This window comes from Theropithecus gelada, chromosome 14, assembly GCF_003255815.1.
Source record: "Theropithecus gelada isolate Dixy chromosome 14, Tgel_1.0, whole genome shotgun sequence".
Lineage (NCBI taxonomy): Eukaryota > Metazoa > Chordata > Mammalia > Primates > Cercopithecidae > Theropithecus > Theropithecus gelada.
In genome coordinates this window covers 29,776,852-29,790,815 of record NC_037682.1, presented here as the reverse complement: position 1 = coordinate 29,790,815, position 13,964 = coordinate 29,776,852, and positions in this window count along the sequence as shown.

The window sequence follows — 13,964 nt, the reverse complement described above, 5'->3', positions numbered from 1 at the left end:
CTGCTTAGTGTGGAAGGAGAAGTGGCCTGAGGTGAGAATATATTTGTAGACTCATGGGCTGGGGTGAATGGCTTTGCTGGCTGATCAGAAGCCTGAAGTGAAATGGACTGAATAGTTGGAGGCAAGAAACTCTACAGTAGAGGCACGTGGATGGGCATATGGGAGTGGGTACCAAGCGTGACCAGAAAGCGTGACAGTGGTCAACAAGAAAGCCTCCACCATGGAAGAGGAATTGAGCAACCAAGTAGACAAAAATGGCTCATCCAGTTGACATTAGCCAGTGTTTGTCATCAGTCACCCAGGCCTGGCATGATGGGCACATAAATAGAATGGCCATAGTAGCACAGATAGAGGTGTTGCACAGGCCACAACAGCCTAGGCTGTAGCTTACCAAGGCCAATCTAACTAATGAAACCCCTGCATATTCAACCTCCCAATGCTGCTTCCCTGAGAAGGCACTATTCTGACCCACCAAGAATGAGACAGGGACTGGAGATTTTGCATTTCTAACAAGGTCTCAAGCCATGCCCCCAAAAAGGCTGGTCTGTGTACTAGTTTGAGGAGTGAGGACTTAAAGGAGCAGGAGTTACCTCCTCTGAGGTCATAGGTTGGAAAATTGACAGAGGAGAAAAAGCTCTTTCAATAGACTGTAAAGGAGAATCATGAGGATTTTTAGCAGCGAACACTTTTTCCTTTAAGCAGAAGCAGCAGCAGGGGACTGCTGGCCCTTGAGAACTGGCATCTATGGACTGGGGAGAATTTTCCAGGCAGGCTCCCTGGGAATGAAGGGGTTACTCTTTGCTAAGCAGCTTAGAGGTGAGCAGCATGAATTGTGTTGCATCTAAAGGGATTTAGGATTTGTAACAGTCTTCTCTTTCCCCTCTGCCCTGCTGGCTTGACTACAGGCCTTAAACTTTGCATCTTGAGTTTCCATGAGCCACAACAGCATCGTTATCTGAGGAAGTATGCTACTCTCTGAAGGGGGGCCCCCATAAATCCAAGCCCACACATGCTTCCCTTTGGGCTCTGCAAACCTGCTTTACCCTTTCTCCTTCACAGTGGGTCTCCCAGGGCCTCAGCACAACCATAAGTCAGACTGGACCAGGGCTGTGTTGACACCGGGCTCCTCACGGATGTCCCTGTGGTGAACTGGGCCAATTTACCTGTGATTTGGCTCTGGACTCTTTTTTTCTTATCATATTTCATTGGAAAATCTGATCTCATTTCAGGTTTGGGCTTCCAGTTCTGTTTTTGGTCAGGTGATCAGTGGAATGCAGCCAGGGAAATGTAAACAGTTAATGAAATCGAACAGGGCCCACACTTTCAGTGATATTTCATGTCTCCAACAAGTCTGCCTTTCCTATTTCCTCCACTGGGCTCTCCCTCCTGGGTATGGCCTGGGTCTGTTCTCCATCATCATGGTGAGCACTTCAGGGAAACACAGGTGTCTGCAGTCATCAGAAATTCAGATCCACCTGCTGGACCACATGCATGCAGGAGGGCTACTGAAGGCCAATCTGCATGTGGTGGGTGGGGGGTGGGAGTTGCTGTCTAGCCATGAGTCCAGAGGACCCATAAATCATGCTGGTTTCCAGAGGCAAGGCGCTCTAATGGGAGTTAGGCGAGAGGCCCACCTGCGGCCAGGCGGCTGGATGCTATTAAGCAGTGGCCCCAGAAGGACTTGAAACTGGGCGTATTTGGCTCCTTCCACTCTGGAAGCAATTTACTGTTCCTGTCTGCCCTTTCTCTTATTGTGTCTCTCTGTACGTCTCTCTTTCTGCACACGTTTGTTTCTCATTTTCTTTCACATATTTGTCTCTCTCCCCTCTATTCTCCTCCTTTTCTCTCTCTCATTCTCTCTTCCCCCTTTCTTTTCCTTGGTTTCCCCTCTCCTCTCTTCTTTCTCACTCCTGACTTGCAGGGAAGAAAGACTCAAAAACATAAATGAGTCAGGCCTCACCATCATTACCCGGGAAGGGAGATTTTTGCACCCATGGCTGATGCAGGGAGTGCTGCCTTGAGGAGGCATGGGAAATGGGCTGGGAGCTTCAAGGTAAAATTGAGAGTAGCCCATTTTTTCATTGTCCTCCACTTCCACTCCTTCCCCATTTTAACATCTGTTCACCCTTTTAGGAATCCCCAGGCCTCACCTCCAGGCTGCACCCAGGCTTGCCATCACACATAGTTGCTGCTGTCTCTGCTAGTGCTACAGGCTCCAGCTCCCTTCTCCAGCCCCTCTCCCATGCTCACTATTCCAAGTTCCTCAGGAATTGTCCCCCTTGACAAGAGACAGTTCCTCTAATAAAAGCATCTGCACTAAGTACCTAGTTCTAGTCCAAAGGAATGACTTCAGTGGAGGATGTTGCTGAGTCCAGGGTCTGCCATCAAGAGAGACATCTTGGGCAGGCTGGTTTTTCGTTTGTTTTTTTTCTTGTTTGTTTTTGTTTTTGTTTTGAGACGGAGTCTGGTTCTGTCGCCCATGCTGGAGTGCAGTGGCATGATCTCAGCTCACTGCAGCCTCCACCTCCCGGGCTGAATGGACTCTATTGCCTCAGCCTCCTGAGTAGCTGGGACTACAAGCACATGCCACCACATCCAGCTAATTTTTGTATTTTTAGTAGAGACGGGGTTTCACCATGTTGGCCAAACTGGTCTCAATTTCCTGACCTCAAATGATCCGCCCACCTCAGCTTCCCAAAGTGCTGGGATTACAGGCATGAGCCACCACACCCAGCCCAGGCTGGCTTTGGTCTGTCCCTGAAGTCACACCACATGGAGTCACCCAGCCTGGTGACAACTTGCTGGCATCAGCATCAGTGCACCCTTCCAAGTCTCAGTGGCCTGAAGAAAATATCAGTGATATATGTAAGTTCCCTCAAACTCCCTGAGGTACCAAGAGAAGCAAGGCTAGAACTCAGATCTCCATCTTAGCTATCTACTCTGGAAAAATCAACCTTCCTCTCTGGGCCTCAGCTTCCTGCTCTGTAAAGTGAAGGGTTAAGCTCTGTGATCTCTAAAGTCCACTAAGCTTCTAACATCAGTGGGTTTATTCTACATAAAACTGAGTTTCTCAGGTCTCTCTGACCTGTGGGTAGCACTGGTCACCTATCACAGCCATTCCCACACTTCACTGGCTCTTTCTCCCATAGGATCCTAGAGAACATCAACTCCCCATGAGATCTCAGTCTCTGCATCCCAGCGTCCCTTGGAAGTGTCTCTCAGGTGCTCATAAGCCAACAAGTCACCATTAGACACAATGCATCCAGTTGCAGCCACTGGATTTTTCTCTTCTCCCACCTCACCCACCTATGTTGCCTGCATCTGAAGTCCCCCAGGAGTTGACAATGCTTGCCTCCCAGTGGCCGTGGATGCCAGTCCATCACAAGAATGCCAGTGTCCACGGCAAGGGTGCTACCTACCACTGCTCCCACAGCTGCTCCAAGTGCCAGCAGGCTGCTGTGGTCCATTCAGAAGTGAGGAGATTGTCCCTCTCCCCTCAGCATCACATGGGGTCACCCAGACCTTCAAAAGGGCCTCCTTGTGCCCTCAAGGGTCACAGAGACTCTTGTGTAAACAGTTTCTCATTCTTTCCTTTAGGAGCCTCCTTTCCACCAGACTCAAATGCATGGCTAACTTCAAGGGCTCCTCCCCATCCCCTGGTTCCTCCCAGTTAAGGGTGGGAGAGCTGTCCTGCAAATCACCTCCTGATCCCCGCCAGCTTCCCGCCACTGCTTCTACAGACATGAATTCCATTTTAGGCTCAAGTTGAGACATCCCCACTGTCCCAAGCAACTCTCAGTATGCCAGACCACAAGAGCAGGTAAAAATAAAGAATTATCTTCTCCAATTCTTCCTCCCAATGTATTCTAGAAGCAGACCTGGGTCTCCAAAGAATGCCTGTGACAAAGAGTATTGCTGGTGATTTTTAAAACTCTGTGCTGGCTGACAAAGAAGAATCAAATTGATGACGGAGTAAAATAATATACTGTTTTTTTTAAAAAAAAAAAAAAAAAGTGCTTTCTAGTGACCATTGCAGGGGGCCTGGAGGCAAAAATATAGGCTCAATGCTCAGTCTGGAAAATCCACCACTCTATTTTTAGAACCAATGAAAAGAGCCTTGTATAAGGACAAGGCACAATAACAGCTATTTTTCTCCCTCTAAGAATGAGGATTAACAAGTGGTTATTAAGAGTCTGGATCCAGGATTCTGAGTGAAGAAACCTGGAATCTAAGCATGACTCTATGATCCGTGCTCCCTGCCTGTGACCCAGAGAGCGCAAGTCAGACCACATACTCCTGTAAGGGAGAAATCCATTCAATAATCGTTGACTCAATTTCAACCAAGACAAGGCATATGACCAGAAGCCCAGACCTAGGCTAAGGGACCAGGGAAGGCTTCCTGGAAGAAGTGTGGCCAGAGCTGAGTGTTAAAGGATGAAGAAGAATTGATGGAATATTAATAGATGGAGTGATACATTAGTGTTCCAGGCACAGGTGGAAGTGACACTTGCCAAGGCAGGCTGGGCAGGAATGTAGTGTATGTGGCAACTGAAAAAAGACCAGAGTAAACTGAAGCCCAGAGATCAAAAGGAGTATTTTATGAGCGAAGGCTGATAAGGTAAGCAGTTCTCTGTTAAGGACTTTGTCTTTAACTTAAGGGATGGTCACCAGCCTCCAAGATGGTGTCTCATAATTTTGGCCTCCTGGTTGTCATGAACCTTGCATGATCCCCTCCCGCAGTGTACCAGGGTTGGTATGTGTGACCCATCACAGACGGGAGTAGTGACCGCAAATCCCTCCTGAGATTAGGTTATGAAAGACACTGCTGTCTCCATCTGCACTCCCTACTGGATCACGTGCCCTGTGGGAAGTCATGTCCTGAGCAGGCCCGAGGACAGGCTCCCAGGCAAGGAACGAAAGCTTCCTGAAAACAACCATCTGAGTAAGCTGCTGGAGAGAAAAAAACTGTTTTCCCTCTGCCCATCTTAGATTCATTCGCTGGCTGGGCTCTGCAAATTACACTGATAAAAGTCAGATAAACAAGAGAAAAACAAGCAGAATTGCATTAACATGTGCATGACACATACACATGGGAATACCCAGTGAGTAACTCAAAGGGGTGGCTAGAACTTGGGCTTATATTGCATCTTAATAAAAGAACTATACAGTTTTAGAGAAGTGGTAAGACAAAGGAAAAAGACTTTGAGCTTTTACAGGTGGCAAATTATGGAAAGGCAAATACATGTGGGCGCTAATGGAAGAGAAGGACTCATTGGTAAGGTTTTTTAATGAAGATTCCTGTGGTGCCCTCTCTGGGCTTATAAGGGTCTAGTGTTGTCTCTTGTGACTAATTTCTGTCCTTCCTGGTAGGGAGAAGAGAGAGGGCACCTTTACAAACTCACATCATGTTTTAGGCAAATAGAGGGAGGGCAGAGAATTCTTCTTGGGTCTATCTTCTTTTTCTCCTTCGCTTCCAGCTCAAAATAATTCTTATACCAAAATGGCATATTTTGGGGTGGCATTTTCTGCTACCCTTCAGAGTCATCTTGGAAATGATGAAATCCAGCCCCAGTCAAGTCTTCAGAAACCACAGCCCCAGCTGACACCTTCACCGCAACCTGATGAGAGAACCATAGACCTAAGCTGCTCCCAGATCCCTGACCCTCAGAAACCATGTGAGATAATACATGTTGTTTTAAGATGCCATATCTTAGGGTAATTTGTTATGCAGCAATAGATAACTAATACGTAAGAGTAGCAACAGAATTAAACTTGCTAACTGTGACTTTGAACAAGCCACTTCACCTCTCTGGGCATCAGTTTCTCTCTTCACTTATAAACAGAGAGGAATGGGCTCAGGTAATAGAATGTTAGCCCAGGAAAGATTTTATATATAATCTAAGAAGGCCACAAGTCCCTGAGGGCAGAAGAGTGGGCATAGATGGGAACCCAGAATGACCCAAACTGCAAGGCAGCTGAGAGTGTAATGAAAACAAAAGCCTAATATTTACTGGTTACTCACCCTGTGCTAGGCATGGTGCATGCATTATCTCATGTAATTCTCCCGTCTAGCCTCAGTTAGGCCCTGGATTGCCCCAATTTTACAGAAAAGAATGTGAGGCACAGAAACACTAAGTCAATGACAATCCCATCCTTCCATGCTTCTGAAAGTTGCAAATAAGTTGTTTGGGTCTAGAAGTAACTGCTACAAAACGCAAAGCAGAAATCACCTGCTCTTTTGCCATCCCCTTGGTTCCTCCCCAACACCACCCTCATCAGCATCCTCCAGGAAATCATCCTGACCAGACAATTATTAAAGTGGCCCCATTCTACCTCCTGGGTACAAATTCCAAATTTTCAACCCCGGCTGACCTGGGAGTTCGGAGGTGGGTGCCATAAATGGCAGTGGGATGTGGTGTCAGTGGTAGAAGCCAAACAGCAGCCACACAAGTGCCTTCCAATCATTCATTTCCTAACAAAACACTAAAAAGACGGCCATTGAAAATTTCTCCAGATTCATTGGAATTTGGGGTCTTTGTTCCCATGTCAGGAAACACATCAACCTGCCAATTCTGGTAACAGAGTCTATGATGATGCTCTTGGCTTTCATCATTGTTTTTGGCAAAAGCACTGCTAAGTGCTGCTTTATTTTTTTAGTTTTGGTCTCACTTTTCAGAGAAGATAAATCAACTGTAAAAGTGTGTTATGAAAACCAACTTGGCAAGCAGTCTCCTGGAGAGGAGCAGGGGTAGCTTTATTTTCCATTATCTCAGTGTAAAACAAATAGATTTCTCCTTCTTAGATGTTCCTGTAAGGTCATCAGGAGCACGTGATTTAAAACATGGCCCTTGGCCGACTCCAGTCCAGAGCATGATCTAATCAGGCCTGGAATTCTCAAAGAAGAAAGGAAGAGAAAAAACTTGGCCTCGTTTTGAGGATTTCAAAGTTATCTCAGTACAAGGAAGTTTTTCCTCTCTGCCGAAACCTCCTGAGAATCCTCCAAAGGAAACCTAATTCTCGACATGTTTTTAAGGTTCTCTGTCCTGTTAATAGTGAGTGAGGTTAAATCTGGGCAGACTGGGCCCTTGTCTTCATTCTTCTCCCAACAGGCTCAGACCTTTCTCAGCTTGATGGCTTTGCTTGGAATGTTAGGATTGAGCAATATTCGCAAAGTATTTAACCTATCTGAGCCCATATTTCCTCATCTGTATGGCTGCCATCAGAACCCATACTGAGATGTAATTATTTTTGTGAAAATTAAACAAGGTGATTGATGAGCACATCACCAGGCATGTCCCAACGAGTCATTTAATAGAGTAGCTATGGTGTGATCAAGGGTATAAGGACCACAGCTGGAGATGCTGCATTTGTATCCTGGTTCCATCACTTACCAGCCACAGGCAAATTACTTGACCTCTCTAAGCCACAGTTTTCTCATCTGCAAAAGGGGGTGATAATGGTATGTATCTGCTACCTCACAGGATTGTTAGACGGATGATATGAGATAATGCTTAGACTATGCCCAGAACATAACAGATAGTAAGTATGTGGCAGTTATTACTACTGTGACTTCAAAAAGGATGTCAAAAACAACCACAGCTACTATGACCAATGTGACCCCTCAAGTATTATTTAGGGTTCTTTGATTACTAAGCAAAGCAAATCATCTGTGTGTAACTTAAAAGAAAAGAAAATGTATTAGATGACTCTGAGAAAACTGAAAGAATCAAAAGCTAAATTGAATGGCCAAGGTTTGGAAAGAACCAGGAAGCAGAAGAGCCCCAGATACGTCAGCCACAGGAACTAATGATGGACTCTTTAGGGTGCTACTGTCAGGACCAGTCAGCTCCACCGGGGTGCCATCTTTGAGCCACTGGCCAAAGGAAGGTGTACACGCTGACATCCCAGCCAAGACCAGATCCAATCGGGAGGGATAATTATACAAAGGAAAGCCTAGTTGTTACCAAAAGCAGAGGCCAAAATACTGGGGAAGCAGAAACAACTGATGCCAGCCATAATTATGAATGCACCTACCACTATTCCTACTAATATTAATATTTATTATAATAATAATAGTTGTAGTAGTGCTCCTAGACCAAACCAAGGGTCAGGCTGCTTATTCTCACAGCCCAGTAACAAAAATGCAGATGAACTGGGAAAGAAGGGAGTTTATTTCTATAACCAGGTACAGGGAGAAGGCCTGGAAAATATCGCCAGACCAACCCAAAATTACAAAGTTTTCCAGAGTTTATATACCCTTCTAAGCTATATGTCTACATGTACGTGTGCATTCATCTAAAGACGTAAGTGATTAAATTTTTCTAATCTATAACTAAGATCTGAGTCCTGAACACCTTCCTCTGGAGCCTTAGTAAATTTACTTAATCCAAATATGTCCAGGTGCGGGGGTAATTACCTTTATCTAGTCTCCTGCTAAATCATGGAGGTTTGGGTAGTTCCTTTAGACCCCTAATAAGCTTCTTTGTGGAGGCCTAGGGAGTTTCTTCAGACCCCCAATAAGACATGTTTAATCTTAAACGACCCCTGTTAAGAATTCCTTCGTTATCTTGTCATGCTTCAAAGCCCAGGAAAGGCCTAGGCAAAACTCCTGGTTGGCTTTTGTTACATTCCAGCCTTTGTATAGGAGCACTAGGCCTTTCAGCTTTTAATATTTAACTTAACCACTCAGTGCTGAAACAGTTGTTATGGAGGCCTGCCTGTTCAGCCTTTAGGGAGACCTGGCCTGCCACAGTAGTTGCTACTAATATTGCCACAGTATTCCCCCATTATCCTTGGGGAATATGTTCCAAGACCTCCGGTGGATGCCTGAAACTGTAGGTATTGAAGCCTATATATACACATACACATATGTATATATACACACATATACATATATACACACAGATATATATGTACACACACACTATATATATAATATATACTGTTTTTTCCTATACATTCAAACTTATGATAATGTTCAATTTATAATAGGCACAGTAAGAAATTAATAATAATAATAAAGTAGAATATAATAATATAATGTAATAAAAGTTATGTGGGTATGGCATCTCTATCTCTCTCTCTTTCTGTCACTCTCTCAAAATATCTTATTGTACTATACCAGACAACTGAAACTGCAGAAAGAGAAGCCATGGTGATATGGTTTGGCCACGTCCCTGCCCAAATCTCATCTTGAATTGTAACTCCCATAATTCCCACGTGTTCTGGGAGGGTCCCGGTGGGAGATAATTGAATCATGGAGGTGGTTTCCCCCATACTGTTCTCATGGTAGCAAGTAAGTCTCATGAGATCTGATGATTTTATAAGGGGTTTCCCCTTGTGCTTGGTTTTCATTCTGCCTTGCCACCTCCATGTAAGACGTGCCTTTCGCCTTCTACCATGATTGTAAGGCATCCCCAGCCAAGTGGAACCATGAGTTCATGAAACCTCTTTTTCTTTATAAATGACCCAGTCTTGGGTATGTCTTTATCCACAGTGTGAAAACAGATTAATACACATGGATAAGGGGGAACTACTGTATTAATTCAAGAAAGGGCAAAAACAACAATGTCAATGAATATCCAAGCCTGAACTTCATGAACGCTGTCATTCCTAGATAATCAGACTAGCCATCAGGCTGGCACCATTTTTTTTTTTTTTTTTTTTTTTTGAGACAGAGTCTCACTCTGTCACCCAGACTGGAGTGCAGTGGCACAGTCTCGGCTCACTGCAACCTCCGCCTCCCGGGTTCAAGCGATTCTTCTGCCTCAACCTCCTGAGTAGCTGGGACTACAGGCACGCACCACCACATCCAGCTAATTTTTTGTATTTTTAGTAGAGACAGGGTTTCACCATGTTGGCCAGACTGGTCTCAAACTGCTGACCTCATGATCCGCTCACCTCAGCCTCCCAAAGTGCTGGGATTACAGGTGTGAGCCACCGTGCCAGGCCCAGGCTGGGACCATTTTTATTTCTCTTTTGGAAAACCTACAGTTTTCCAAAATGCTTTTATCTTTTGGGAAAAGTATAATTTTCTTGTGATAAAATGAAGACCATCATTTCTTGTCTGCTTCCTAAATGTATGATGCCATGCTAAACACTTGACATATTTTATCTCACTCACTGTATTGTGAGGTTGGCTCAGGAGAAAGAATTAACCATTGTTAAATAAAATGTAATGGAAACCATAAAAGTTAATGTTGAAGTCACAATAATTTTTATAATTGCTAATAATTAATACCAAGCTATGATCATTTTTAATTTTGCAATAAAGCTTCTTTATATAGTGAGTCAGTCATTCAATTCACCAGGACACACAATTAAATCCATGCAGCTACTTGCCCTGGATCACACTACACAGCGTCAGTTGCCTGTGTGAGAAGCAGTTCAATCAAAAATCGATGCCTGCAATTTGGAAAATCTGTCCTTGTGATGTATAAGGGGTGGAACAGGAGAAACAGATGTTCATTAGGCATCTAATGTTTGTTGAATTATTAAGTGATTCAATGCAAAGGACTTCTAGGTACTGTTACAACGTTTAAAAATTCTTTAGGATAATTGTACTGCCTCTTTTTAAGACAGCATCAACTTTCGGAAATTGAATTGCTGTTAGATTCTTTAGCTTAATCCTTTCAAGGCTCGTATTTGAAACCATTGTTTGTTGTCTGTCTTAATGGAGAGCAGATCTTTATGGGAAGGCAATGTAATATCCTCTGAGCTGGAAATCCATTGCTAGGGCTGTGAAAGCCTGGGCTTCTCTCAACAGCCATCACTTGGCCCTCTGAGTCTCCCTCTGGAACTCAATTTCAGCTGCCCCAGAGCACCACAGCCTATCTCTTTAGTATCAAATATTTTGAGAGAGATGCATTGTTCTTTTCATTATGAAGAATATGTGTAGAGCTATTAATATTAATATTGATATTTTTCCTAGTATAGTGATGCTTTTGCACTGACCTTTCTATCCTCCATCGACATTTCTGCTGTGTCCAGCAAGATACACTTGTGCTATCAGGAGTAAGGGGCAGAGTTCTTTGCAGAGCTAATTATGACTGGAAGGACTCGTTCATTGGCCCACCATGCTAGACATCCTAGCCTTCCTGGTCACACCCAGAGGAAGCTACAGGAGAAACGGGAGGCGACTCTGAGAGTACTCATAGGAAAAGACCACACAGGCCACCAGGAGAAATGTAATCGTCTAGAGACCAACGGAACACGCTTCAGCAGGGGAGCTATGGAAAGTCTTATTGCATAATGGCATTGAAAGTACTTATTAAAGACAAAATTTCCAGAGCAGAGGAATTCTCTCCATCCTCCCTGGGGCTGCTCACTCAGTACTGAAGTGCTTCTCTTGGCCCCAAATCCCGTCTATGAACCTTAGGGCACAGAAAGAGGAAATGAGAGTGGAGTCCCTGGAAGCAAACTTATTCTATTTAATCATTTTGTAACAGTTTTAATCCTGTGCCTTTTCCCTTCATTTAGTACATCTCCTCCCACAGACAAATGATAGACGCCTGATCATTTAATTCACACTACAGTAGCTGGGGGTAAAAAAAAGAGCTAGAAGGACAGAACGGTGCCTAACTTGAAGGCAAAATAATACAAAAAATAACCAATCAGTGCTCACAGTTGGGCATTATGTACCAAGCAATGCAAATGCATAACTTGATTGGCCTATTAACCGTCTTAAGAGGCAGTAACTAACCATCTTAAGGGGTAGTAAGTAACTTCTGCATTTTACAGAGGGAGAAATAGATGAAGCTCAAAGAAGCTATGATTTGATTTGTCCAAGGTAAACCCAGAAAAAAAAAAAAACTGCCAGAGTTGAGACTCCTGCCTGGATGCCCCCACCTGGTGTCAGCATATCTCTGAATCATGTTAATAGAGCTGTGGTTCTCCATCCTAGCTACACATTAGAACCACCGGGACTGCTTTTTAAACTACAGAGGCCTGGATTCTTCCTATGAAAATTAAGTCAGAATTTTGGGCAGGGGGAAGCTGACTTTTTTTTTTAAAGAGCCCAAAGTTGATTCTATGTGCAGCTGGGATTGAGAATCACTGAGACAGGGCACCCTATTGATGGAGGAGATCAGAATTAGTTCCCCTTACTTTCCTCGTGTCTACAATAAGACCACCGACAACCAGACCTTCTTCACTGCTCCTCTGCCCCATCGCAGGCCTGAGTGAAGCTGCTCCCTCTGCCCTGCTGAGCTAAGGAAAATGTCAGGCCAGAACTAGAAAGAAGACCCAGCTCCCCAGCCAAGAAACCAACAAATTTATCTCCACATCTGTCATGGGAAGTCAAGGGAAGATCAAAAAGGGGGCAGAAGGAATACGAAAGGGCACCAGATGAAATATGTGTTGGTCAGTCCAGAGGCCACTGGGGCACTGGAAGCAAAGATTAACCAGTTGGGGGAAAGGACTGATTCTGGAAAGGGCAAGGGAGGAGGAAGCTCTGGAGCCGAGCAGTGGTCTGGGGGCCAGGAGAGCGGGGTTCTCACCTACCACAGTGGTCTGAGAGATTTCAGACGTAGATGACCTCAGCCCAGCTACTCTAGGGTGAAAGGTGAGAAGTGTCTTTCCCAGTGGGCACAGCTAGATTGATTTTGGGGGTTTTTTTGTTGTTGTTTTTTCTTTAGAATTGCAGTCCAGGCCTGACTGTTCATGCTAATGGAACGAGGCCATGTTGTACAGCAGTGGGATTTTTCAGGTTTTTTAAAATTTTAATTTAATTTTATTTCAAGTGCCAGGACACATATGCAGGATGTGCAGGTTTGTTACATAGATGAATATGTGCCATGGTTGTTTGCTGCACCTATCAACCCATCATCTAAATATTAAGCACCATAGCATTACTTATCCTGATGCTCTCCCTCCCCCTGCTCCCCTCCACAGGCCCCAGCGTGTGTTGTTCCCCTCCCTGTGTGCATGTGTTCTCATTCTTCACCTCCCACTTATAAGTGAGAACATGTGGTGTTTGGTTTTCTGTTTCTGTGTTAGTTTGCTGAGGATGATGGCTTCCACCTCCATCCATGTTCCTACAAAGAACATGACCTCATTCCTTTTTATGGCTGCATAGTATTCCATGATGAATATGTACCACATTTGCTTTATCCAGTCTATCATTGATGAGCATTTGGGTTGATTCCACGTCTTTGCTATTGTGAATAGTGCTGCAGTGAACATATGCATGCATGTGTCTTTATAATAGAATGATTTATATTCCTTTGGTTATATACCCAGTAATGGGATTGCTAAGTCAAATGGTATTTCTGGTTCTAGGTCTTTGAGGAATCGCCACACTATCTTCCACACTGGTTGAACTAATTTATGTTCCCACCAACAGTGTAAAAGTGTTCCTATATCTCCACAGCCTCGCCAGCATTTGTTGTTTCTTGACTTTTTGATAATCGCCATTCTGACTGGCATGAGATGGTATCTTATTGCAGTTTTTATTTGCATTTCTCTAATCTCTAATGATCAGTGATGTTGAGCTTTTTTTCACATGTTTGTTGGCCGCATAGATGTCTTTTTATTGAGACTTGTCTATTCATGTCCTTTGCCCACTTTTTAATGGGATTGTTTTTTTTTTTCCTTATAAATTTATTTAAGTTCCTTGTAGATTCTGGATATTAGATCTTTGTCAGATGGATAGATTGCAAAAATATTCTCCCATTCTCTATGCTGATGACAGTTTTTTTTGCTGTGCAGAATCTCTTTACTTTAATTAGGTCCCATTTGTCAGTTTTTGCTTTTGTTGCAATTGCTTTTAATGTTTTTGAGCTAGACTGGTTTTTAAGTTTCCTTAAATAATCTCACATCTGGACTATGACAACAGCCTTCTAACTGGCCTCCTTGCCTGCTGTCTCTGTCCCCACCCCATTCCCTTCTCCACTGAGCTACAGTGATCTTTCCTTCTCCACTGCAGGGCAGCTTAATCCTCTGTTCAAAAGCCTTCCAGACCTCCT